The following is a 27,890-nucleotide window of genomic DNA, read 5'->3' on the forward strand; positions in this document are numbered from 1 at the left end:
TCTATATTAAGCCATCTTTTAAGTTTTATTTGTTGGAAGTACATGAGAAGAGTGGTGCAGATAACAAGATTTGGGCAGAAATCCCAGAAACACTGGGGACAGAAGTGATGTGTTGTCTGCTTTATTGTTTCCAAACCTAGGACAGTTTCAAACATGACCCCACAAAATTCAGACTCCATAATTTCATCATAGCCCTAAGCACCTCCCTAAAATGAGAAAACGTAATTCCCTATTTTACTTCAAAGTCTTTTTTTGTTATGCACTATCATTTGAAATTCATTTTAAGTAATCTGTATGCTGAACATGGGGTGCAAATTTACAGCCCTGAGATCAAGAGTTGAGCGCTCTACTGACTGGGCCAGCCAGGCCCCCCAACCTCAGAATTCTTAAATGAGTGCTATGGAGGACGTTAGAACATTGCCCACCATGTAGTGCAGTCTCAGTTGTTACCCTATTTCTGTATAACTTAATGTCATTCTATAATTGTCTTGTTTTATACAAAAATTCCTGGGACTGTCCTGAATATTCTCATTTTCTGATTGGATCTATGTGAAATTAGAGTTTGACGGTCTTAGGTTACTCACAAAAGTGGAATCCTATTGTATCTGTCTTTGTGACTCCTTTATTTCATTTAACACACTGTCCCCGAGGCTTATCTAAGTTCTGTCAGGTCACAAAATCTGTTCTTCTTGGAAAACTGAGAAGTGTTCCGTGATATGTATATGCTACATTTTATTTTTCCATTTATCTGTGCGTGGCCATTTGTGTGGATTCTGCCTATTACTGGTTTCTGTGCTGCAATGGACGTGGATGTGCAAATATCAATTTCAGATCTGCCTTGGAATTCTTTCGTGTATGAACGTGGACGGTGGTTGGCTGGATCATAGGATAATTTTATTTGTAATGTTTTCAGGAAACTGCATAGTGTTTTTCATAGCAGTTCCACTATTTTATATTTCATCCAGCACTATTTAAGGGTTCCAGTTTCTCCACACTCTTGCTAACACGTTACTTTTGCTTTATTTCATAGCAATTATCCTGCGATAGCTCATTGTGGTTTTAATTTGTATTTCACTAGTCATTAGTGATTTCGAGCATCTTTCATATGCTTGCTGTCCAGTTGCTTATATATTTTTTGGATTAATGTCTATTCAGTCCTCTGCCTATTCATTCATTCATTCATTCATTCATTCATTCATTCATTCATTCATTCAAGATTTTATTTGTCAGCAAGCACAAGCAGGGGGAACGGCAGGCAGAGGGAGAAGGAAAAGCCGGCCTCCCTCTGAGCAGGGAGTCTGACTAGGGGCTCGATCCCAGGACCCGGGATCATGACCTGAGCTGAAGGCAGGCACTTAACTGACTGAGCCACCCAGGCATCCCTTTCCCCCCCCCCCGTTTATTAATTAGGTTGTGTATTAATGTTGTGTTGTGTGACCTTTTTATTAATTCAGGAGATTAATTCCTTTTCACATATATGCTTTGCAAAGATTTTCTCCCATCTGTAGTTTACTGTTTCACTTCATTTTTTTTTTTTTAACAAAATTTACTTATTTATTTAATTTAAGAGAGCATGGGCACGTGAGCAGGGGGGAAAGGGCAGAAGGGAGGGGAGAGGGAGAGAAAATTTGAAGCCGACTCCTTGTTGAGCACAGAGCCCCATGTGGGGCTCAATCCCAGGGCTGGGAGATCATGACCTGAGCTGAAACCAAGAGTTAAATGTCTAAGCAACAGAGCCACCCAGGCACATTGACTCACTCCATTGCTTTTTAAATATGCGATAGTATTTAAGGTTGTTGTAATCCCATTGGTTTATTTTTAATTTTGGATATCATATCCAAGAATTCGTTGTGAAATCAAATGTCACATAGGTTTTTCTGTTTTTTCTTTTTTTTTTTTTAAGATTTTATTTATTTGACACAGAGTGAGAGAGCACAAGTAGGGGGAGCAGCAGAGGGAGGGAGAGAAGCAGTCCCCTTCCCCCCTCCCCTGCTAAGCAAAGAGCCTGATTTAGGACTTGATCCCATGACCCTGGGATCCTGACCTGAGCTGAAGGCAGACACTTAACCAACTATTTCTGTTTTCTTATAGGAGTTTTATATGTATATGTTTTGTTTGTCAATCCATTTTGAGGTAGTATTTGTATATATGGTTTTAGGTAAGTGTCCAACTTTATTCTTGCCATGTGGGCATCCAGTTTTCTCAATACTTGTTTTAAGATGCTGTCCTTTACCTGCTGTGTGCAATAGGCACCCTTGTGAAGTTCATTTGACATGAGCTTTTCTATGTGGGCTATTTATTTTGTTCCATTATTCTCTGTCTATACTCCATTATTTTGATAAGTATGACTTTGTAATTTGCCTTAAAATCAGGAAGTGTGATACCACCAAAGTACTCTTCATTTTCCAGATGTTTCTGGGTGTGTGTGGTCCTGTGACCTCCATATGAATGTTAAGATGGGTTTTGATCTTTCTGCCAAAAATGTCATGGGGATTTTGATAGACATTGCATTAAATCTGTAGATTAGGGGCGCCTGAGTGGCTCAGTCAGTTAAGCGTCTGCCTTTGGCTCAGGTATTGATCACAGGTTTCTGGAATCGAGTCCCACATTGGGCTCCCTGCTCAGCGGGGAGTCTGCTTCTCTCTCTACCTCTCCACCCTGTTCGCCCTCTCTCTCTCTCAAATAAAGAAATAAAACCTTAAAAAAAAATCTGTAGATCACTTTGAGTAGTATTGACTCAATAATATTATTAAGTATAATATTAAGTATACCATTCCAAGAACATGGATATGTTTCCATTTATTTCTTCTTTCAATTCCTCCACAATATTTTATAGTTTTCATCCTACTAGATTTGACCTGTCATTATGTTAAATCTTAAGCATTTTGTCTTTGTGATGTTAGAATAGATAATAGAAACACAGATGATTCTATTTTTTGTTTCCAATTTCCATGACTTTTATTCATTTATTTATTTTTCTTGTCTCATTGTTCTAACTAGAACATCCAGTGCTAAGTTGAATGGAAGTGAAGTCACTTCATTGACTTGTTCCTGATTATAGAGGAGAAGCTTTCAGTCTTCCCTATTGCAGATGTTAACTTTAGACTTTTCATATATGGCCCTAATTATGTTGAGGTGATATCCTTCTATTCCTCCTTTCTTGAGTGTTTTCTATTGTTCTGCATCAATTCATATTATGTGATTTTTGATCTTTATTCTGTTAATGTGGAGTCCTAAATTTATCCTTTTCCTATGTTGAAGCAGCTTTGAATTAGAGGAGGAATACCACTTAATCATATTATAGAATGTCAAAATGTGCTTTTGATTTTGTTTTATTGTAAATTTTGCATGAATATTTATCATGGGTAGTAGTTTGTATTCTTAGTTACTTGTATTGTCTTCCTTTGGCTTTAATAGGTAATTTTGGTGTCATAGAAAATGTTTTGATAATTCCTCAATAAATGTTTGCTTGAATTATCCAGTGAATTCATCTGGCCCATGAATTTTCTTTGTTGTGAGGTTGTTTTTTTTTTTTTAAGATTTTATTTGAGAGTGAGGGAGCGAGCAAGCGAGCATGAACGGGGTGAGGGATAGAGGGAGAAGCAGACTCCCCGCTGAGCAGAGAGCCTCGTGCGGGGCTCCATCCCGGAACTGCAGGTTCCTGACCTGAGCTGAAGGCAGATGTAACTGACTGAGCCACCCAGGCGCCCTAGTTGTGAGTTTTTTGATTGCTCTTTCAATCTACTGAGTAGATCTGTTGTAATTGTTATAATTTTGTCATGCTGCGGTCCAGATTGGTTGTATTTTTGTAGAAATTTGTACTTTTTGGGGTATCTGTTTGTAGACATGTAATTGTTCATCATCATCTCTTATAGATATTTTTATTTCTTGGCATCAGTTACAATTGTCTGCTTTAAATTCTGATTTTGACTTTTTTCTCTTTTATTCTTGATCAAGTTAAGGGATGTCAGTTTTTTCAGAAACGCCTTTTGTTGATATTTTCCTATTTTAGTGATACTCTAGTTTGGTGATGTCTGCTGTATGTTAAAATTTCCTTTCTGCTGTTACTATTGGGGTTAAATGGCTCATTTTCTGATTCCTTGATGTATGAGAGTAATTTGAGCATTACATTATCACAGAATTCTATATTTGTGTATGTATTTGCTATATTGAAGTGTATTGTATTTTCATATATATTTTTTGTTGTCTAGAATCCTTTTTCAAGTTGAAGTATACTCTTAGCCTTTTTTGCAAATAGCTAGTGATGGGACACCTGGGTGGCTTAGTCAGTTAAGCCTCTGCCGTCAGCTCAAGTCCTGCATTGGGCTCCTTGCTCATGGGGAGCCTGCTTCTCCCTCTCCCTCTGCCCCTTCCTGTGCTTGTGCTCTCTCTCTCTGTCTGACAAATAAATAAAATCTTTAAAAAAAAATATATGATGAAATTCTAGTGAGTTTATTTGGTATAATTTCATTTGTTCTACAGTTTGATTGATAGGGTATTCTTGCTTGCTAGCTTTTCTTTTTACAGGACTATTTTATCATCCAGTCCGTTTTTCGTACAAGGTTACTGCTGAGAAATCCATCAGTAATTCTGTAGAAGCTCTCCTATTCGTGACGAGTTGTTTCATTCTCGTTGCTTTCCAGATTGTCATTTTGTTTGTGGTCTTGATATTTTGATCATAATGTGTACCTGTGTGGATGATATACTTGGAATTTATTGAGGTTCTTGTTGTAGGTCTGTTTCTTTCCTCAACTGAGGGAAGTTGAAACTATTAATTCTTCCAATGAGCTCTCTGTCCTCTTTTCTTTTTCCTCACCTAATTGGGTCCCCTTGATGTGTATATTGATGATGGTGTTTGAGTCCCCCCAAATGCATTGGCATTTGTCCCAAATCCACATTTTTTTTCCTCCTTATAATTAATTTTAAATGAATGGTCTTCAAATGTTCTAGTGTTCTCTTTTGCTTGATCAAGTCATTTTTGATTCTTCTATTGAAATTTGAAATTTAGTACTGGTACTCTTCAGCTTTCATTTTCTCTTTGGTCCTTTCTTATACTTTCTAATTGATATTTTCATTTTGTTCATGCATAGTTTTCTGATTTTGTTTATTTGTTTACTCTTTTAAATCACTGGTCATCGTAAAGATGATTATTTTAAATTGTGTATCAGCTAGTATAACTCTATATTACTTAGAACCAGTTCCTGGAGATGTATTTTGTTCCTTTGAATGGACATGTATTTCTGTCTCTTTGTGTGCTTTGTGATCTTCTGTTGAGATTTGGGAATTTAAACACAGCTACCTTTTTCAGTCTTCGTGGATCTGTTTTGTTCAGAACACCAGTAACAACCTGGAAATTCTGATTTTGTCAAACTCATTTGAGAATGTATATTCTCTGTGCATGTGTGTAATTTCCCAGTAACAAAACTTTTCTGTTCAAGAGCACACAATATCTTTCTCTTCCTGATGTCTGTCTCCAGTACTGTAGTCTTCCTTGTTGTTAACATAGCTCTCACCTTTGTTTTTCTCATGACCACCAACGTGCATCCCTTGTATTCCACCATTCTGTTTAATGTTCTGTGCCATGCAAAATGAAATAAGCTCAGACAGCTGTACAAAAAGCCTCAAAGTTGGACACAGATTCCAGTATTCTTACTTTCCTCCAAAGAATAAAGGAGAAATTGAGTGTTTTTTCACAATCATGCCATCGTGTGCTGGGGAGGCAAAACAAGTATGGGCAAATGTAACACGTTTTCCTACCCTCTTCAATAAGGCTGTTCTTGATTTCATCTTTGATGGGTTTCTTTGACCTCTAGATTGGCTTATGTTCCATAAAGGCTATGTGGTCAAAATCCCCTAGGTATGTTTATGTGTCCATGGAGCAGTGAAGTCCTGATACTCCCTAGTCAGCCATCTTGCTAACAGGCTTGATTGATTTTAATTTTGTATATTAGAGCTTTTAAGTGTATTCATCTGAGTGTAGTAAGTGGAATGATTTTACTTTTGTGTTACTTGATATCTTTCAGATACATCTTTGCATGACACCCAGGACTTGTTAAAGCTGCAATGCATAGAATATTTATTCCAAAAAGTGTCAGTAGGGAGATCTAAAGGTATAACATAACTAGTAATTCATTTCTTTCAGTCCTTTAACTTGATTTTTTCCCTCATTTTTTTTCATCATGGTAAGTGTACTCCTTAATTCCTATCACTTATTTGACCCATCCCTCTACCCACCTCCCCTCTGGTAATCATCATAGTTTTCTCTAGTTAAGAGTCTTGTTTCTTGGTTTGTGTCTCTCTTTTCTCCCTTTGCTTGTTCATTTTGTTTCTTAAATTCCACATATGGGTGAAATCCTATAGTATTTGTCTTTCTCTAACTGATCTATTTTGCTTGGCATTATACTCTCTAGCTCCATTCATGTCATTACAAATGGTGAAATTTCATTCCTTTTTATGATTGAATATATATACATCTCCTTTATCCATTCATCTATGGATGGAAACTTGGGCTGCTTCCATAATTTGGCCACTGTAAATAATGTTGCAACAAACATCGGAGTGCATGTATCCCTTTGAAAATTAGTCTTTTTGTTTGTTTTGGGTAAATACCCAGTAGCGCGATTGATGGATCATAGGGTAGTTCTATTTTTAACTTTTTGAGGAACCTCCATACTGTTTTCCAGAGTGGCTGCCACAGTTTGCATTGCCAACAGTGCAAGAGGGTTCCCTTTCCCCACATCCTTGCCAGAATATAGCCATTCTTACAGGTGTGACATCATAGCTCATTGTAGTTTTGATTTACATTGCCCGGATGATCAGTGATGTTGAGTATCTTTTCATGTGTCTGTTGCCCATCTGGACGTCTTCTTTGGAGAAATGCCTGTTAATGTCTTCTGGCCATTTTTTAATTGGATTATTTGGGGGGTTTTTTTGGTGTTGAGTTGTATCAGTTCTTTATTTTAGTATTATTATTATTTTTTAAGATTTTATTTATTTGAGAGAGAAAAAAAACAGGGAGAGTGAGAGGGAGAAGCACTTCCCACTGACTGGAGAGCCCAGTGTGGGGCTTGATCCCAAGACCCTGAGATCATGACCTGGCAGATGCTTAACTGACTGAGCCACCCAGGTGCCCCTCAGTTCTTTATTTTAGATACTGATATTTTATCAGATATGTCATTTGCAAATACCTTCTCCCATTCCCTAGGTTGCCTTTTAGGTTTGTTGATTGTTCTCTGTGCAGAAGACTTTTGTTTTGATGTAGTCATAGTAGTTTATTTTTGCTTTTCATATGCTTGCCTCAGGAGAACTATCTAGAAAATTGTTGCTATGGGTGATGTCAGAGACATTAGTGCCTGTGCTCTCTTCTAGAATTTTTTTAGTTTCAGTTCTCACATTTAGGTCTTTAATCCATTTTGAGTTTATTTTTGTGGATGGTGAAAGAAAGTGGTTCACTTTTATTCTTTTGCTTGTAGCTGTCAAGTTATCCCACTACCATTTGTTGAAGAGACTCTTTTTCCCATTGTATATAAATTTCTCCTTTGTCAAAGATTATTTGACCATATAATTGGGTTTATTCTGGGTTTTCTGTTCTATTCCAGTGATCTGTGTGTCTATTTTAATGCCAGTACCATAGTGTTTTAGTTACTAACCACTTTGTAATATAACTTGAAATCTGGAATTATGATACCTCCAGTTTTGATTTTAAGGTTGTTTTGGCTATTTGATGGCCTAAAACTTCAAATAATGTGTGATTATTTTTCCCACAGCTTATCTATTGTATGCTTTTCTCCTTTCAGTGACTCCTGGGATATTATGATGGATATATTACAGATTATATAGGGTACTGATGATGGTTTAGGTGAACTATTCCATGATGGTGCTACTTGGCATCCATTTTGTGTAGTCAGTGGGTTTGCAGGGGACTTGAACTGACACCAGCCCTGCTTGCTAGTGCATTTCCTAGACAACACCATGCAAGTTAGAAGTTAACGTAACTTCCAGTATGACACCCCCAACTGCCCTTGTAGCAACCATGTTGCCTGGCACTCTAGACCCTCCCCCATATGTGCCCCTCGGAGAAAATCCCCACAAAGCTTACCTAAACCTGTTTTAGTTTGAATGGCTCTATGTTGACTTAGCCCAGTAATTCCAAAGCACTCCACCATGGATACTAATAAAGGAATGTGGCCCATGGCATAGGTGGAGGGATTCTATTGATGTTTAAATGAACTGAACGTATGCCCAGTATGCCCACGAGAGTGCTGGGTGTATAATAGATACTAGATTAAATAGAAGAAAAATATCCTAATAGAAGAGGTAAGAGAGAATAAGTATAGCAAGAAGAATTGTATGAATTCTGCATGTGGAAAGAGGGCATCTGTTTCCAGGTTACACAGCTGACTCTAAATATAGAAAGAAAAATTCTACTTGTTTTACTTTTTTTTATTAAACATTATTCTTTTTTTTTTTTTTTTAAGATTTTATTTATTTGAGAGAGAGAGCACAAGAGCAAGAGCACAAGCAGGGGGAGCAGCAGAGGGAGAGGGAGAAGCCGGTTCAGACAATTTTTTTACTTGTGCTGTGCCTTGAGTGCCCTCATTGACCTCTTAATTGAGATTAGAGGGATGCAAGGCCAGCGGGCCACAGGATTATTTCAGACGTTTAGCACCGAGAGGGATGTGAACATTGGTAAAACAGGATGATCTATACTCCCTAGAGAGAGAAAGATAAGACCTATTGATGTATTAAAAGCACACCTAGAGAACTCTTTTGAAACGTGGGGAGGGAACTGGAAGAAGCCTGTAGTAATTCCATAGTCCAAGACAGTTCCTGATGGTGTCATCTGATGAATAAATGTAATGGAATGGAGGCTTGGGAAATATGGTGAGTTCCTGAGGATCAGGGAATTCCTATTTTTCTTCATGATTTAACCGCATTCCTGGGTGTTACTGGCAAGCAGATGCTGTTGGATGACAGAGTTTACTGATCTTCCCTGGGTCTACATTATTGGTGGCGGATGGTGAGGGGGGGGTATTGGATGATGGAAGCACTGTAGACATCCCTTTAAAATGGCATATGTCAGAGTAGATGTTGGAGATGAAGAAGCGCTCTGGACCCTGTAATAGGCAGGATCAGCATGTCATGGGCTGTGGCTGCACAAAGCACTGGTATCCCAGGTGTATTACCCAGCATAGGTCTGATGCACTGTAGGTCGGTGCTCTTCCAGGGATGGGCCTCAGAGCTGACACGTACCTCCCTCGTTCCTCTTAGCCCGTGATTAGGGTAGTCACGTGCTCTGGGCTCTGAGCTGGTTACTGAGTAGTTGGGGACACAGGTCCGCAGTGAGAGGCAGTGAACATGTCTACTGCAAATAGTCCACCCAATTTTTAGGCCAGAAATCCCCATGGTCTTTCACAGCCCTTGCTGTTCTTACGCTTATCCTGTCTGGAGTGGAAATAGGATTTCTATAAGGTGTGGAATTCAGTACAATGAAGTTGGGTAACAGATTCATCACATTTAACATTATTGCAAGTGAAATATAATTATTTCATTTTATAGCTGTTAGTGTTCAGCTATACCAAGAAAGAGTAATACTTATAGAAAATAAAATGTATATTTTGTTTTATGTACACAAGGAATATGTAGGAAGCCCATGTCTGATAAAATGACTGAGACATCATATGGGGTACCCTCTTTTTCCTCATTTTTGCTCTGGTATTATCCATATGCAGCATTGTGCCCCTCTTTCATCTCTCATGGCCCCAAAATCTTTGCCCCACCACTAGGTACCAAACTCTGTTTCATGATTAAGGAGTAAGAAAAAAAATCTGACAGCACATAGGGATTTTGGTTGTAAGTTATTTCTTTTTTATTCAGGGCAGTCCTGCCTCCACAGGCACTTCTCCATCTCACTGACCAGAGCTCTCTCAGATGGCGTTCTAAGCAGCATTGCATGTGTAGCCGAAGTGGACACCCAAGAGTATCATTAAAAATGACCATTTTTACCTGCACTGTGTCACAGCATCTGACACAATGGCCATCACCCTTTTCACTGGAATATTCTGCATTTGGCTTATTTCATATAACAAAATGTCTTTCAAGATATAGGGGCCAAGAGCCGGCCATCCCATATAGGGCCATTTTGGCATGAAGATTATTTTGAGTTCAAAAGCAATCAAAACCCAGCGGATTCAGGAAAAGTCTTTACCTCTCCCCTCAAATGCCTAAAAATAGTTTAGATAGCAAAACTGCCCCAGGAAGAGATGGCACCATAGATAAATACATGAGGGTATAATCTAAGTATTGTGGACAAGGAGGAACCTGATAAGGCCTGTTTGATCAAAGTCCTCTATGTCCCATTGTTTCTGAGTGGTTGGCAAACATATGCTTACCAAACGTGTACTCTTTTCCATCTTCTTATGAATTGCATTTCTTCCCATTGAAGCCCCAGACCTTTACTTTCTTCTTCTTAGTTCAGAATGACATGTTTGCCTATCTTTGGATTTTCATGTCTGTGTGGATTCCCCATACCTGTGCCCTTATATTTTATTTTCTCTTGTTAATCTGTCTCATGTCAATTTGATTCTTAGGCTAGAAGAACCTTGAAAGGGACAGGGATTTTTACTGCCAAACAAAATTCATTTTGTTGCTACAAATGGAAAGATTTCCTTAGATATATAGATAGTTCTTTGTTTTTTAAGATATCTATCTCTACCTCTATATGTAACATTAAAAAAAAAAAACCCATTTGAGTGGAAACAGAATAGTTGACTCCAAAATACATAACCGTGCATATAGATTGTTTTGACCAGAAGGCAATTAGGACACAGCAGGCTCAGAAATTTTTTCCCTTTTCTCCTTTAATTATTTAAAAGAAATTAGATGGGGGACTGTAAAGAGTAAGATGGAGTCACTCATGTGAAGTAACCAGTCATGTCAATTAGTGATGTATGCAGTCAAGGACATTGTAGCTAAGACCCTGTATCGCTCATACCGGCACAGACTGGCAGTACTTAGGACTGATAATCAGTAAGCCCAGCCCGTGCCCTGGCAGAGCTGAGAGCTGATCATCACTAGAATGAGAAGAGGCCTGCAAAGGCCCAAGACTGATGATGAAATCCGTCAGGAAGAAAGGACTTGTGCAGCAAACTGCAAAAAGTTCTGAAGCAAACCCTACCATGTTTGATCACATTTGAAAGGCACCTTCCACCAAAGGTTCTGCCTGATTGATCTCTGAATGCAGTGGAGATCCTACACTGCTTGAACGTGATAAGCAGTCTGGGCCAAGAGTGGGCCCAGCATAGACCTGAGTCCCCATCTCAACTGCATGCTCAAGAGACTGACTTCACCTTTGGTTAGTCAACTTCTTACCCCTTATTGTATCATGTTTGTTGTGTGACTTTACATCGTTTGTTTTGTGTGACGTGTATGCAGCCAAGTTCAATGCTTAGTGAAACGTTACTGAGTTTGGAATCCTCAACCTGCTTTCCAATTATGGTAATCTTGCATGACGGTTGAATAAAGCTGACATTGTAGAAAGACACAACTCACGTATGTGCCTTTATAGCATGCTTGAGACTGGAATCTGTACCAGGAACAAGAACTGATACCAGAGATAACTTTTTAGATCAGAAAGAGTTACCTGCCTGGCATGGCAAAATTAGCTTACCATGAGCTCTTTCTGTTTTCCTGTTTACTGACTTCTTTCTCCCTTTTGAGGTTCTAAATCCCTACCCCTTTCTCTTGAGGGCAGGATGGCATATAAATGTGAGTTGCATGTCTTTGAGCCTCATGCGTTTGGGGTTCCTCCTTTAAAACATTTAATTTGTTTTTCTCCTGTCAATCTGTTTCTCAGCCAAGAACCTGGAAGGGCAGTGGGAAAATTAGTTTTCTTCCCCTGCACTAAATTATTACCAAAAAATAGGGGTGCCTGGGTGACTCAGTCGGTTAAGTGTCTACCTTCAGCTCATTCAGGTTATGACCCCAGGGTCCTGGAATCAAGCCCTGTGCCCCGTCCTGCTCCCTGCTCAGCAGGGAGTCTGCATCTCCCTCTTCCTCTGCCCCTCCCTTGCTCCTTCTCTGTCTCTCACTCATTCTCTTTCTCTCACTCATTCTCTCTCAAACAAATAAAATCTTTAAAAAAATAATTTACCAAAAATTAAAGAAAGAAAACCATGAGAACTTCCTCTGAAGTACTACTCCACGCTTGCTTTCTGTATTCCTCCCATCCATCTTTGTTTAGATCCTATTTTATACAATCAGTAGTCGAGAAAGAGAAGAAATAGAAAGGCAGGGCCCAGCATCTACATCCTCAGAGGAAATATGGGACACCGAGTACCAACTCCTATAGTATTGGGAGACATGTGCCTGAGGTTCCCAGCATATTGCATGTACCCTACATGTGTGCACAGAGTAAATGCTCAATAAACATTGCATTAATGATGTGGCTGCGTTATTTTCCAAATACAGACTTACTGCGACATTACTACCTTCTCCATCCTGTTAACTTCAGAGGGCTGGCAAAAACTGTGATGTCTCAGGACTTTGATTTGGTAGTCTTCACTGGGAACCAGGAGTGCCTGTGTTGAGATAAGTGGATGGGTATAGGGGATCAGATGTGCTGTGTCTATTTTCTCTGGTTTAGTGATTTATGATTATGGGTCTGTGTGAAACAGGACTCCAGCTACCTCAGTCTGTACTTCCTAAGTACATTCTTCTTTCAAGCTTATCTTTTAACTCAGGGAAAAGACCAGGTAGGCAAAATCTCCTGATGGGAACCAGACTACCCCCTTAAGTAATAGAGTTCCTTTGATTGACCCCTAGACAATGATCAGCCTCATCTTTAGTGCCCAGCTGCATGTACCTACTGACTTTGTCCTACATTTTTCTTACATAAACCTATTAGTATTTTCAGCCCTCTGGAAACAGCCTTTAGTATACTATTCTCCTGCCTTCCTAGTGTTGACCTCACTGAAGTGAATTCCTTTCTTGCTGCACCACCACTGGTCTCTCTGCCTTTAGATTTTGTCAATAACGAGTGGCCAAACCTAGTATGGTTGGGACCCCTGGAACCAGATGCTTTTGCATCTTAAGCTTTGGTTACAATTTTTGTTGAGCCGGCCAGGAGCTGTGCTTTTGATTTGTGTAGTCCCCTTGGGATTTCCCGGATGGAGTGGTTGGCTGCAAAGGCATGCCAATTCTTTACTCACCCATTTCTTTACTGAGCTAGTGGTTGTGATGGGTCGGAGCTAGCTACTTGAGGCTAGTTGACCCCGGGCCAGGGAAGTGAGGAGAACAGACCCTCGCAGCTGCTGAAACTTGTTTTGTTTTGGGAACACTCCTTTCTAGATGCCCTGAACTGCCATCTACTACCTTAACCACATTTGGTGAAACAGAGAAAGGAATTATAAGTAGTGGGACCTAGAATTTTGGCTCCTGGTAAGTTCCCTCAGTAAGTGCACATTGAACCTTTTCCTTCTTTGTCTCCCTGCTGTTGGATTCTTTTGAATCACTTGTTGTGGTTTTTCGTGAACTGTTTGTTTCAGGTTTTTGTAACTCTAAGCTTGCATAGCTTGAGCTGTGGCAGGGGCCATTGTAATTTATAAGATACTATTGGAAAAAAGAAACAGATGTAACATAAATGGGAATGTAGGATATGCTTTTGGGAAGATTGCTGTTGGAAATTGTGCATGTATATGAGCGTGTGTGTGTGTGTGTGTGTGTGTGTGTGTGTGTGTGTGTAGAAAATGGGGGAATGCTGATTCTGTCCTCTCTCAAACCCCCAAGGGAGAATCCAGCTGGTTGGGGTTTATTTTTTAGTTATTAACCTAGGACCAAGAAAAAAGGATTTTTTTATTGTAACGCCACCTTGCCCATGTATATGTTATGCTTAAAAGAAAGATGGCCACTGAATGGGTCTCTTGGATTTCTTTCTCCCAATATGGTCCCTCCAAGAACAGGGTTTTGTTTTGGCTCTCTTAGCTTGTCTCGGAAGCTGTTTGGTTCACTTGGTGAATCTCCAACTTTTGGGGATAAACCAGAAACTGGGATGATATTTTGTTCAGTTGGTGAAGCTCCAGGTTTGGAGGAAGAAGGAGTGCTATCAGATGTTCTCTCTGCTTCCTTTAGTTTAGTTTTGTTTCATCTGTGTTCTTTCTGAACTTTTGCGTAGGAAGAGGGGGAATGCTCCTTCTGTTCCAAAGTGAATCCATTTGAACATTTTTTGAATGAATGGTGCAGAGGGCTGAAAAGCAACCAGAGAAAAAGCCTCTTTTGCCCGAGGGAGAAAGAGTAGACAGACCTCTGGCAACCCTGGCATCTGTTCCTCCTACCCTTACTATTCTACCCTCACAGAAACCTCCTTTGGAGGTTCAAATGGAAGCATCTCCCAAATCAAAATGAATGGGCCCAGAGGATCCTGGACTTACACCTCCCACTTTAGATTTCCCCACAGGAGCCCCAGGTAAAACTGACAGTTGGGAACATATTGATTGACTTTTTAGTAGACATAGGTGTAACATATTTGTTATTGAAGCTTATTCAAGGTTGTTGGTTTAATTAAAATGGATGTATCTTTATAGTTATCAGCATTAAATATAAAACTTCTGTTGTACCTAAATTTATTATATTAGTCTTATCTCTGTTACTATTCGTGTCGTCAAAATAATGGTTAATTTTGTCTGTCTCATAGAGTTTTCATGGGTAATTGTTAAGAGCAAGTAGGTTGAATAGGTAAAAAGGTTTATAGCTTTCAAAACCTTTGAAACTTTCAAGTTTTGCTAGGTTAAATGATAAATTGGTTTAAACTCACAGGACATCTAAATCTTTTCCAAATAAAGTAAAATAACGAAACATTAATTACTAAACATAGTTTTATCTGCTTTTGCTTCTTATTACAGAGAAACTAAAGATATTTGAGTCTGTTAGTAAACATATGTTATGCTTTATTGGAAGTTGTGCTATGAAAATCACATGTTTCTAGGAATTATAAAATGTATTCATAAATTTCCGATCTAAAGAATTCCAGAGTGCGTGCCTGGCTGGCTCAGTCAGAAGAGCAGGAGACTCTTGATCTCAGGGTTGGGAGTTCAAGTCCCACGATGGGCATGTGGCCTACTTAAAAAAACAAAACAAAACAAAACACACAGGTAAATGGTTGAAACAGATGGTAAACCCAGTGTCTGAGTCCTGAGCGCCATCAATGGGAAGATTTCTAGATGTCAGGCTTGAAGCCTCTTCAGACAGTGCTAGCTCAGGCAGTGGCAATCAGAGATTTTCCTGTTCTGCAGTTAAAATGTTCCTATGAGCTTTCTGAGTGGCCCATGTGGCAACAGGAAAGAAGATTGTGAAAGCACGGGCCATTGTGGCAGTTTCTCTGAAATTGACCTGCAGTCCTCTAGTTTCAGTTTGGGGGGGAAAAAGGGCAGTTTTCGTTCTCAGTGATCCCAAGTCAATAGAGTGGGAGGAAATTGGAAAAGTTAGTTTGAAGAATCATAGCCAGATACTTGGGGAAACCAGAATTCAGGATCCAGCCCAATTTTATAGGCAAGCAACAAAAATTTTTAAAAGAGTACACCAGAACTGGAACCTAACATCCACAGAGGTGTGTTAGTAAAATATAATTTTTCTCTCTAAAAACACCCTCGTTTTTACTGAAGATAGTCAAATTAAGACAAATGTGTTTATGAAATAAGCCCAGTTTTGACAAACTTGGCCTAATTATTTACATAAGTGCAGTAGGAATGGTGAGGAATAGTGACTGGCTATATAGGTTCTTTTAAATCTGCTTTGCTGGAGCTCTTTATAAGATATTTCAGGTTGAATTCTTAACAGACTTTTGAGGCTAAGAAGCCAAGCCAAGGGGCACCTGGGTGGCTCAGTCATTAAGCGTCTGCCTTCGGCTCAGGGCGTGATCCCAGGGTTCTGGGATCGAGCCCCTCATAGGGCTCCCTGCCCCCCTGGGAGCCTGCTGCTTCCTCTCCCACTCCCCCTGCTTGTGTTCCCTCTCTCTCTGGCTGTCTCTCTCTCTGTGTCAAATAAATAAATAAAAACCTAAAAAAAAAAAAAGCCAAGCCAAATACTTGCCAGAGTCACCTGCACAACGTACATATATGGGTTACTTCTTCTCTTCTTGATGTCCCCACAATATCTTGAGGTTCTTGAGCCTGCCAGGAGGTGACCTTCCTTACTCACCTGGTAAGGCTCCCAGCAACACTGTAAGCAAAATACCAGACTTATTATTCCAAGGGGCTTCATTGGTCCTGATAGGGTTAAGGACAGAACCCCTAGAATGTGCCACTTTTTCATGTGGATTATTTTGAGCTGAAGATACTTGAGACAGGCTCAAGAGAAACTTTTGTCCCTCCCTTAACCACACAGAAGAATCTAAATTGGGTGTCTTTTCCAGAATAAGGGTTATTAACAGATAAATTTTATCTTAGTGACCCATCTGTATGGTAGGGCAAATACCTAAATACCAAACATTGCTCTTCTTTTCACCCTGTGAAGTGCATTCCTTCCTTCCGAAGTTCAAGACCACTACCCCTTTCTCCTTAGTTCAAGATGGTATATATACCTTATTTTCCTGACTGTCTTTGGAATTTCCATGTCTGTGTGGTTTTCCCATATGTACATCGATTAAATTTTATTTTCTCCTGTTAATCTGCATCATATCAGTTTTATTCTTAGTTCAGCTAGAAGGACCTTTGAGAGGACAGGAACTCTTTTTTCCTAACAGAGGATTTGATTTTAATGCCTCATTTCCTGGCATAAAGGATAAAGGATAAAAAGAGCTGTAGGAAGTACTTCTACAAGAGTCGATATTCTTGAGCTCATTTTTGTTCACTATTTCAGAAGGCTTCTAATTTGTTGCCTACACAAATAGTATCTTGTCATTGTTCCTTTTAAAAGCTTCTAAATACCAACCAAAATCTATATCCCACTCAGTTTGTTAGTTTAATAGTTGGTCTCCCAAGGTGGGTGTTTAAGTACACTAATTAGGTATTTCAAAGAATCCTCATTTAGCCCTTTGAACATTAAAATCACCCCTAGTATAATTTTCCATTTATTTAGATACTTGCAAATATATAATCCATGTGTATTAAACATGAATTCCATTGGAGTACTGGAAGGTGATTCTCCATCCCTTTTCTCCCCATTGTGATGGTTTATTTTCCATTTTAGTGGGTTTGAATGCTGGGCAGTACCTAAGGGATTTTAGTTGTGGACCGATGTGCTAATTAGAGTGATCTTGCTTCTTCGGGTGTCCCCTTGGTGATGGTTGGTTGTGTTTTGTGCCTTGGTTTTCTCTGGATTTAGCCTGGCTACACTGAAAGTGTTGGGAAAGCTTAGTGGCTGATTCTTCTATACTTCTCCTGGGAGAGTAAATTATTTGAGTTGTAAATGAGAATCCCTATGGGGACCACTGCTGAGCACTGAGGTTGACCTCTGCCATTCTCTGATGTGAGGAGCTTATGTCCCTTGTCTTTGGATTCATTCAGAATCTCATCTACAGAATGGATTAAGCATTTAGATTGGCAAAATTGTGACGATGCATCCTTCCTTTGGACCTGCAACCCTTGTTCTAAACAGAGTGGCATCTTTTCTTGGCCCTAGAGTGTATTGTGGCCATGTAGTATTATGAAAGAAAATCATCGTTTCCTTTCGGTAGAGTCATAACTGAACACTGACCAATTTTGTAACATGGAACCTACTGGGCTGCAAGTGGGGAGCTAGATCAGAAACAGTGTTTCCCACTGCTGGCCAAAACCAACTTAAATAACATAAGCACAGAACCAGACCCAGAGTAGCCTCTCAGAGCTCTTACTCTCTTGTAAGCAGAAGAGGACTAGTCCTCACCAAAATGAGTATGTGCTGAAACTCAGACCAAATAATAAATGTCTCTTGTGTTGTCACACAGTTATTCTTTTTTTTTTTTCCCGTGAAAGTGTTTTTTATTTTTTTTATTTTTTTATTTTTTATAATGATTTTTTATTATATTATGTTAGTCACCATACAGTACATCCCCGGTTTCCGATGTAAGGCTCGATGATTCATTAGTTGTGTATAACACCCAGTGCACCATGCAATACGTGCCCTCCTTACTACCCATCACTGGTCTATCCCATTCCCCCACCCCCCTCCCCTCTGAGGCCCTCAGTTTGTTTCTCATAGTCCATAGTCTCTCATGTTTCATTCCCCCTTCTGATTACCCCCCCTTTCTTTATCCCTTTCTTCCCCTACCGATCACCCTAGTTCTTATGTTCCATAGATGAGAGAAATCATATGATAGTTGTCTTTCTCTGCTTGACTTATTTCACTTAGCATTATCTCCTCCAGTGCCGTCCATGTTGTAGCAAATGTTGAGAACTCGTTCTTTCTGATAGCTGAGTAATATTCCATTGTATATATGGACCACAACTTCTTAATCCAGTCATCTGTTGAAGGGCATCTCGGCTCCTTCTACGATTTAGCTATTGTGGACAATGCTGCTATGAACGTTGGGGTGCATATGGCCCTTCTCTTTACTACGTCTGTCACACAGTTATTCACCAAGAGACTTCCTCCCAGCCAGATGCCTTATTTCTCTTACTGCAGATGAAAGCACCATAGACCAACAGCATCTGGTCATGGGAGCATCTCAGTTCTGTCCCTAGACCAAGCAGTCTGGGCAGCTGGTGAATGGGGCCTTGCTATATTTCCACTGGCCAAGGGCCAGTGAAACTTGGGCAGAACTGAGATCCCCTGTGGTCACCAAATTTGTAACCAAAGGAAAGGAGAGTTTGTCTCCCCTGTGCGTGGCAAGCCAGTAAAAACTTACACTGAGCTGTTTTTTTTTTTTTTGCTTTTATTTAAATTCAAGTTAGATAACATATTATTAATTTCAGGGTAGAATTTAATGATTTATCAGTTGTATATAACACCCAGTGCTCATTACATCAGGTCCCCTTCTTAATGCCCATCACCCAATTACCCCATTTCCCCACCCATCTCCCCTCCAGCAACCCTCATTTTGTTTCCTATAGTTGAGTCTCTTATGGTTTGTCTCCCTCTGTTTTTATTCTGTTCTATTTTACTTTTCCTTCCCTTTCCCTATGTTCATCAGTTTCTTTCTTTTTTAAGATTTTATTTGTTTATTTGACAGAAAGAGAGGAAACACAAGTTGGGGGAGTGGGAGAGGGAGAAGTAGGCTCTTCCCTGAGCAGGGAGCCCAGTGCAGGGCTCAATCCCAGGACCCTGGGATCATGACCTGAACTGAAGGCAGACGCTTAACAACAACTGAGCCACCCAGGCGCCCCTGTGTTCATCAGTTTCGTACACTGAGTTTTTGCAGTGAACCAAGATAAGCTTATTATTGTTATGGTGCCACCCAGGAGAAGGGAGAAGTTAATGCTCAAAAGTCTTGAACTCCTTGATGGCTTGCAAGTGAAGATTTTTAAGGGGAAAACTGGGGGCAAGGGTCTTCTGATGAGACAGAGCAGAGACTGGACTCAGGCCCTCTCAGTACTGACTGTGAAATCCAGCATTCTCTGGCTGCCTCCATAAGGGGGGGAGGGAAGCCAAAACTCTATGCCTTATAAGTACGTTATGATGAAGGAATTTGGAGGAAGGATGCTAACTATGAACACTAATGAAGGTTGGACCAAACCAGGTTGCGCCAAGATGGACCACAGTGCTGAAATTTCTCTGACTCTTTCCCTCATTCTAATACCAAAAATCCTGCCTAGGGGTGGAGATTTAATATGTTAATTAGACAAGCAGTATGTGAAAAAGCAAGACCTTTAAGCACGTACTGTATGCTTAGACATCACTCTTTTCCCACCAAAGTTTCTTTTAAAAAATTCTCCCAGACCTCTCCTCAGGAGTCAGCCTGAGGACACTTTCTTTTGTGCTCTCTCCCTGGTGCTGGAGCATAAGCCCCAGTAAAGCCTTGTCTGAGACCCGTCTTTGGCCTCTTGTCAAATTCTGTTGTTCAGAGAGCCCAAGGTCATGGTTTGGTTCAGTATCACTGAGAAGGTGAGTGCTGTTCATTGGAGACCCATGAGGCCATGTTAGCAGATGTTCCTTGATAACTTATGGTGCCGCTGCACCTGGTACCCAGAGGTGTATTCTGTCTCAAAAGACTCTGAATCAGTAACATATCTTTCTTATCTTAGAGGTTTTATTAGGTGCCTTGATAGTTATACCTGTAGGGTAGTGCTGATGAACTCCCTGTAGGCTAGTGGCTTACATTGCTATGTCTTCAGCCTAGGCTCTATGTTCCTTATCTGGTATAGCTGGGCCGAGGGGGCATTCTCTCCTCTGAACCGATGCTGGCTTCATTTCGAGTTGATACTTTCAAGGAGCAAGAATTTCTGTCCCCTTCAAGGTCCGTCTAGCTGGACTAAGAACAAAACGGACATGAGACAGATGAAGAGGAGAAAAATCAAATTTAATATCATAAGTATAAAGAACCCTACAGACATGGAAATCCCAGAGTCAGGCAAAATGAAGTATATATGGCATCCTGGACTAAGAATGGTCTGCTACTTTGAGAATAGGAATGTTTTTGCAAAGCAATAAGGAGAGCAGATGTTTGGATGGGTCACCGAGATAAAATTTCTCTCTGATAACAGCCCTTATTCTGGGAAAGACCCACAGTGTAGATCCTTCTCCGTAGTTAAAGGAGGAGCAAAAGTTTCTCTTGGGCCTATAGGTGTCAGTTGCATTTAACTTAAAAAACACTTCATGGACAAGTGTCCCATCTTAGGACAGCCTGCCCTTGGCCCCCATGGAACGTTGCTTTAAGGTAGTCTCTGTATATAGGGGCGCGTGGGTGGCTCAGTCGTTAAATGTCTGCCTTCGGCTCAGGTCATGATCCCAGGGTCCTGGGGATCGAGCCCCGCATCGGGCTCCCTGCTGGGAGCCTGCTTCTTCCTCTCCCACTCCCCCTGCTTGTGTTCCCTCTCTCGCTGGCTGTCTCTCTCTCTGTCAAATAAATAAGTAAAACCTTAAAAAAAAAAAAATAGTGTCTGTGTATAGACCTGTGTGTTGTGTTACATAAACTCTTAGGTCAGATGACCTTGGTTAAAACCTAGTTTCTTCCATTTACTGGATGTTTGACAGAAGACTCTCATAAAAGAGAAAGAATAATACGTTTGATCTCATAAGTTATTTTTGTGTGGCTTTTTTTTTTTTTTTTTTTTTTGCATTAACTTATGAAAAACTGTTGTAATGCTATCTAGTGACTAGTAAATGTTTAGAAAGGATTGTTGTTTGCCATTCCCGGTGTTTTAGTAGAACCTGTAATTGCCGTAAAAATTGTTATGAATAAATAAAATAACAGGATTTTGGGAAATCATTTTCAGAATTCTACAATGTCCTCTCTTTTTTACTGAGGACAATACCGAACTCCAAGTTACAGAATCTCCAGCAAAACTCATATTCCCTTTTTAAAAATAAACAGGTTTTGCTACATCTAAGCCAGGCCTTTTTGGAGCAGAAGAAAAAGTTCTGGGATGTGAAGTGAAGGCAGGCAGTAGCTGTACAACCAGGTAGGTGGAAATGAATGAAGCAGATGACACAGGTGAGGTCCAAAGGTCAAGGAGGGAAGCCAAAACTTAAAATGTGGTTTGGGAAGCTCTGCTTGAATGGAGATAATTTTCCAGAATCTTCAGTTCATTTCCCTTGCTATCACAGAGGGACAATCCTATCTAACACTCCCCATGCTTCTACATCCTCTAAGATTCTCCTTCACCCCCCACCCCCACACCGGTCTTCCATCATATTCACAGGGAGGGCCAAAGACCCTTCCATAGCCTATGAGGGCCTGTGTGATCTGTCTGCTTTTCTATGAGTTTTGGGGGCCTAGGGAAATCTGTGCATATTTCTGAGGAACTCTATGCTAAGCCATTTTTTAAGTTCTATGTTTGCATTGCAGCAGACATCAGTTGTTACCGTATTTCTTAAAAACTGATTTTTCTAGTTTTGTCTTATTTATATGAAGTTCTTTTGTCTATGTCCTATATGTTTTCAATTTATGATTAGTTTCCTGTGAAATTCAGCTGTGATTTTGGATTCTAAATTTCTTTTTTTTTTTTTTTTTTTTTTTAAAGATTTTGTTTATTTATTTGACAGAGAGAGACAGCCAGTGAGAGAGGGAACACAGCAGGGGGAGTAGGAGAGGAAGAAGCAGGCTCATAGCAGAGGAGCCCAATGTGGGGCTCGATCCCATAACGCCGAGACCATGCCCTGAGCCAAAGGCAGACGCCCAACCGCTGTGCCACCCAGGCGCCCCAAGGATTCTAAATTTCTGATAGAACGTGCTTAAATGTACATGTGTTTTATAAGAAGTAAGGTAATTAGCGGCGCCTGGGTAGCGCGCAGTCGTTGGGCGTCTGCCTTTGGCTCAAGGCGTGATCCAGGCGTTTTGGGATCGAGTCCCACATCGGGCTCCTCCGCTGGGAGCCTGCTTCTTCCTCTCCCACTCCCCTGCTGTGTTCCTTCTCTCGCTGGCTATCTCTCTGTCACATAAATAAATAAAATCTTAAAAAAAAAAAAAAAGAAAAAAAGAAGTAAGGTAATTAGTAAAAATCCCCATATTTATTAAAATGTTTTGTTCATAAATATAAATATAATCATCAGTATTTTCATCCACTTTCCTCAAAACGTATCTGAAATGTGGTGTAAGTAATACCTAAATGTTTATTTTATATACCAGTGATGTGCGGCATATTTTACAACTCATGGTGTTTCTTTATTCAGAAATGTTTTGTTTTCTTTTGTTACTTCTAAAAGATGAATTGCAGCCTTTGCAGTCTGTGTAAAACTGGGAGTATTATATTAATAACAAATTTCTCAGTGTTATTTAAATGCTTATTCGTAACATTTTTATTTGGGCATTTTATAGTTGTGAATTTTCTGAGCAATTTTACTGCCATATAACACAGACTGGTGCTTCAAATACTTGCTTTTTGCAACAATCCCAGTTTAAAATTATAATTATATAGAAACATCATTTTAAGAGTGTATGTTTTATTCAGAATTTGGTGGGTTTTTTTCCCTGTTCTTGTTTTGCAATTCCATAACAATGTTGTCTTTTGTATGATAGTTTCCACAATATTAATTTACTGTGTTTTTGTTTTTTATCTATGTTTTATGTTTTTGGATAACAATTTTCAACTCAGCACATTTGAAGGCAGCGTAGGATTTAATTCAAATAGGAATCAGCTATGTATCAATTACCAATAAAATTATGTGTGCATTTGTCTGTATAAATATTACCCATACGTTCTTTGTTCATGACTTAGGTACCCAGATGGGAGTCTCTCCAGGTTTTTTGTGCTGTGGTAAAGAACACTGAGCAAGTGTAGAGATGCAAACAGATAGAAACTGCTTGTTTCCGTGGTATCTGGTCATTAGAAAAACATGAAGAGTCATGATGCCTACATCTGGGAACCTTTAATCTAGAGCCATGGGTACATAGTTGAATTCAGGATTGTAGGGTCAGTGCAAGGAAGAGGTAGTATACAGGGGACTTTGCTCCAGTTGGGACAGTTCCCTTTCTGTGTTGTACGAGTTTCTGCTTCACCCGTGATGGATCATCTATGAACCAAAGCATTTTTATTAGCACTAGTAGTAGCCTTTATTTTACATTCTTGTTAAGAATGAAAGGTTTCTGGGGTGTCTGGGTGGCTCAGTAGGTTGGGCATCCGACTTTTGGGTTCAGCTCAAGTTGTGATCTCAGAGTCATGGGATTGAGCCCCATGTTGGACCCTGTGCTCAGTGTGGAGTCTGCTGGAGATTTCTCTCTCCCTCTCCCTCTTTCTCTCCCCTCACTTGTGTATACTCACTCTCTCTCTCTTTCTCTCAAATAAATAAATACGTCTTTATAAGGTTTCTAACATAATTGTCCCGGAAATTCTAAATGTTTGAGTTAAGTTGATTTTTATTTTATGAAATAGACAGAAGTGACTAACTAGATTAAAATAATATGAACTCTGAGAGTTAAATTTCTGTTGGGCAGGCTTAGAAATGATAGAGCTGGAATTATCCCAGAGGCCAGGAGATCAGAGCCCATAGTGAGCTCTCCCATAGCCCAGACCAGATCAAATCCCCTTCTGAGGCTGTGTCCAGGTCTGGTGGGGCTCTGGGATCAGTTCTGAGGGGCTGTTCCTTTCATCTCTCCAGGGCTGGTGCTCACAGCTCCTGAAACCCAGAAGCAGATAAACAGGGGAAAAAGATTATATATATTAGTGCCTTAATTTCTGTTTTTTTCCATTAAATCCTGTGTTTCAGGATTCTTTCACCCATAATCCTGTTTTCCTTTCCTGCAGGTTTAGCTGTTGCTCAAGTTACAAAATATAAATATTTATATACATTCTGACATGATTTTAACAATCTAGCCAATTAATATGTCCATCACCTTATATAGTTAGGATTTTTAATTTTTTAATTTCTGTTGTGAACATCTAAGATATACTCTCTTAACAAATTTCAAATATAATAGACATATCTGTATTCTCCATGCTGTACTTTAGATGTCCAGAATGTATTCATCTTGAAGAGTTGAATCTTTGTACCATTGACCAACATCTCTCACTTCACCCACAGACAGCTCATGGCAATCACAATTGTACTCTGCTTTTATGATGAGTTCCACTTTATTAGATTCCAGCTATAATGAGATAATACAGTAATTGCCTTTGTGTGTTGGCTTATTCCACATAGCGTAACTGCTTCTAGGCTCACCAGCATTGTTCCAAATGGAAGGATGTCCTTTTTCTTTTTTTTTTTTTTTAAGGCTGAATTTTATAAACTCACATTTTCTTTAGCCATTTCTCCTAGAAAGCAGGGAAACAAGAAGATGCCACTTTGCACTTTCTAGGATGGCTAAATTTGAAAAAAACCCAAAATCGGTAACCCCAAATTTTAATAAGAATGTAGGAATTAAAATAATTATGTATTGCTGTTGGAAGTGTACAAAGTACATCCAGTTAGGAAAACTGCTCTTATTTATGAACTCAAACATTTTTCTAGCCTATTAAAAAATGTAATCACAGGGCGCCTGGGTGGCTCAGTCAGTTGGGCATCTGCCTTCAGCTCAAGTCGTGATCTCTAGGTCCTGGGATGGAGCCCAGCCTCAGGCTCCCTGCTCAGCAGGGAGTCTGCTTCTTCCTCTGCCCCTCCCCTGCCATGTGTGCACTCTCTCTCTCTCTCTCACTCTCTCTGACTTAAATAAATAAAATCTTTAAAAAAAAATGTAGGGCACCTGGATGGCTCAGTTGGTTGGGCGTCTGCCTTTGGCTCAAGTCATGATTCCAGAGTCCTGGGATCAAGCCCCGAGTTGGGCTCCTTGCTCAGCAGGGACCCTGCTTCTCCCTGTCCCCCTGCCTGCTGCTCCTCCTGCTTGTTTGTTCGTTCTCTCTCTCTCTCCCCCCCATCAAATAAATAAATAAAATCTTAAAAAAATAAAAAATTAAAGAATGTAATCACAACAATGAAAACTCTCTGAACTTCTACCCTTTCTGTATTCTTCATTCATGTTTATTTAGTTCTTATTGTATACAGCCTTTTTTTTTTTTTAATCAATAGGGAGACTGAGGACAAGTCAGATAGGTGGCACCCAGAATCTACATCCTCATGGTTATTACAGGACACCTAGTACCTAGCTCGCAGGGTATTATGGGGATGAAATCGTATGTGTGAAGTTCCCAACACAGTGCACCACAACCTCCTTATAAACACAAGTAAGTGCTCAATAAACATTTCAGTAATCAATGTATACATGTTCTTTTCCAAAAAGAGACTTGCTCCGACATGAGTGCTCACTAGCCTTCTTTCTGTAAACTTTAAAGTGCTGTGAAAACATGTGGTCCTTCAGGATGGCGATGGTGGTCTTTGCTGGGACCAACAATAAACTCACAACAGTGAGAAGTAAATAGTAAACTCTTTCCTGGGAACTCACCGGGAGTTGTTTGTGTTGACATAAAACGGCAGGTGTGGGGGGCTCAGGTGCGCTGTGCCTGCGTTCTCCAGTGTGGCCACTAACTGTGGGTCTCCAGGAGCAGCGTCCCCACTACGAAGGAACTTGTGAAAGCAGTTCTTGGACCCTATTCCAAAGCTGCAGAATCACCATTTCTTCTTTGGGACCTGGAAGGCTAAATGATTTCTGTGCACATTCAAACTTGAAAGCACATCATTGCTTATCAGCCTGGGTTTACAATAAAGGGTGGGTTTGCAGAACCACCATCACCTGTGCCCTCTGCCAGAGTCTGTCTATTGGTCAGGGTGAGAGCATCAGTGCTGCTTTACCTCTGTGCTCCAGGTGCTTCTCAGGTAGACCAGGGTGAAGCCTAAGGAGTCACGGATACAGTTGTGAGAGCTGCTTTCAGTTGAAGAGAAGATACCAGAGTGTTCGGCCTTCCCTTGGAAGGGGCAGGTCAGTGCAGCCCACGTTCCCCGTGCTGTGGCAGGATCTGTGGCTGTCTGTGGGAGGGGAGGACATCTGAAACTGGGAGGGAGAAACTCACATGCAGATGTCCACACGGGAGCTCCTTTTTTCTGAATCTTTCCTGTGACAAAGGAGAGGGTGGCCTTTTGTGCATTTCAAGGTCCTTCTGCCTCTGACCTGATGATAGCAGGTGAAGAAGCTGTGCTGAGGCCTTTAAAGGCTTCCAGGTGTGATTTCTCTATATAATCTCACTCGAGAAAGAAGCCTAGAACAGAAGGGAGTGTAAGAAATGGCTGCTTCTCTAGTATATCTTGTCTTGACTTAGCTCAGGAGCTGTGTCCTCATTTCTTACTGAAATGTCGTATAGTTAGAAGTTGTAAAAATTTACTTCTCTACCTCTGGGGTTCTTGCCTAAGACATTAGTTTTTTTAATAGTAAGTTCTTTAGATATTCTTCTTTTATTTTGTTTTTGTTTTTTTTTTTAAAGTATTTATTTGACAGAGAGCTCAAGAGAGAGCACAAGCAGGGGGAGCAGCAGAGGGAGAAGCGGAATCCCCGCTGAGCAGGGAGGCTAACATGGGGCTCAATCCCAGGACCCTGGGATCATGACGTGAGCCGAAGGCAGACGTTTCACCGACTGAGACACCCAGGTGCCCCTAGATATTCCTCTTTTATATCCTGGGTCCATCTCTCCATTCTCTTGAACCAGGTTTTCTGTACAGCCTGAGGAATTCTTACCATGAATTCATGACCTGTAACTGTTGAAAATATTCTGTGACGGATCAACATGGGGATATGTTGATACCCAAGATGTTCACTGGAGATGGGTTGGGTTTCGGGACCCCAGTGAAGGAGGAGAATATATAGTATTTAGGTTTTGTCTGGTTGTGCCCTGAGTCTACGGAAACTAGATTGAGGAAATGATCAACAAGGTGGCTGTTGGGTTCCCAGAATAACTCAACATTCTGAAAAAGAAAGCCTTGCTGTCTACATTGGTTCAAAGAAAGGCTTACTATTTAAAATACATTAAAGACTATAGGATATGGGAGCTGTCTGTCACTTGAAATGTGCATAAAACCATTTTCTCATGATTAGAATCCTGTTGTTTTTTATTTTGCAAGCATCACAGCAGCGATGAGTTCTTGCACGTGCATTAGGCAGCTGATATCAATTTGTCTCATTACAGCTGTTAATTTTGTGAACTTCGTTAAGGGCCTCTCTGCCAGATTCCCCCTCTATAAAGTTATTGTTCCCATTATCATTAAGAAGAATCTATCCAAATAAGAATAATTTACTGAGAGATGGGCATAAACTTATCATCATAGTTAATGTGGAAACGCCCATCTTCTAGTTTCTCTTTCTTGTAGTTTGCTTTGGAAAATGAAGTCCCTCATATTTGATTTGTGGAAATCCTGGCTTTTGTAAGCAAAGGTTCTAAATTCGTCCTTGGGCCTGTAAGGTT

At 40.2% G+C, this 27,890-nt stretch overlaps 1 protein-coding gene across 2 annotated transcripts in view; it reads left to right on the forward strand.

The window, feature by feature from the left end:
* Positions 1-27,890, forward strand: part of LOC123786897 (KRAB domain-containing protein 5-like) — a 66,709-nt gene that overhangs the window by 436 nt on the left and 38,383 nt on the right. For both annotated transcript variants that reach the window (XM_045789231.2, XM_087871148.1), the window contains exon 2: positions 21,443-21,530. The gene's annotated coding sequence lies outside the window, so the exon portion shown is untranslated. The remainder of the gene's footprint in view (positions 1-21,442; positions 21,531-27,890) is intronic.

Source organism: Ursus americanus, chromosome 21, assembly GCF_024610735.1.
Source record: "Ursus americanus isolate L20-20 chromosome 21, mUrsAme1.1.p, whole genome shotgun sequence".
Lineage (NCBI taxonomy): Eukaryota > Metazoa > Chordata > Mammalia > Carnivora > Ursidae > Ursus > Ursus americanus.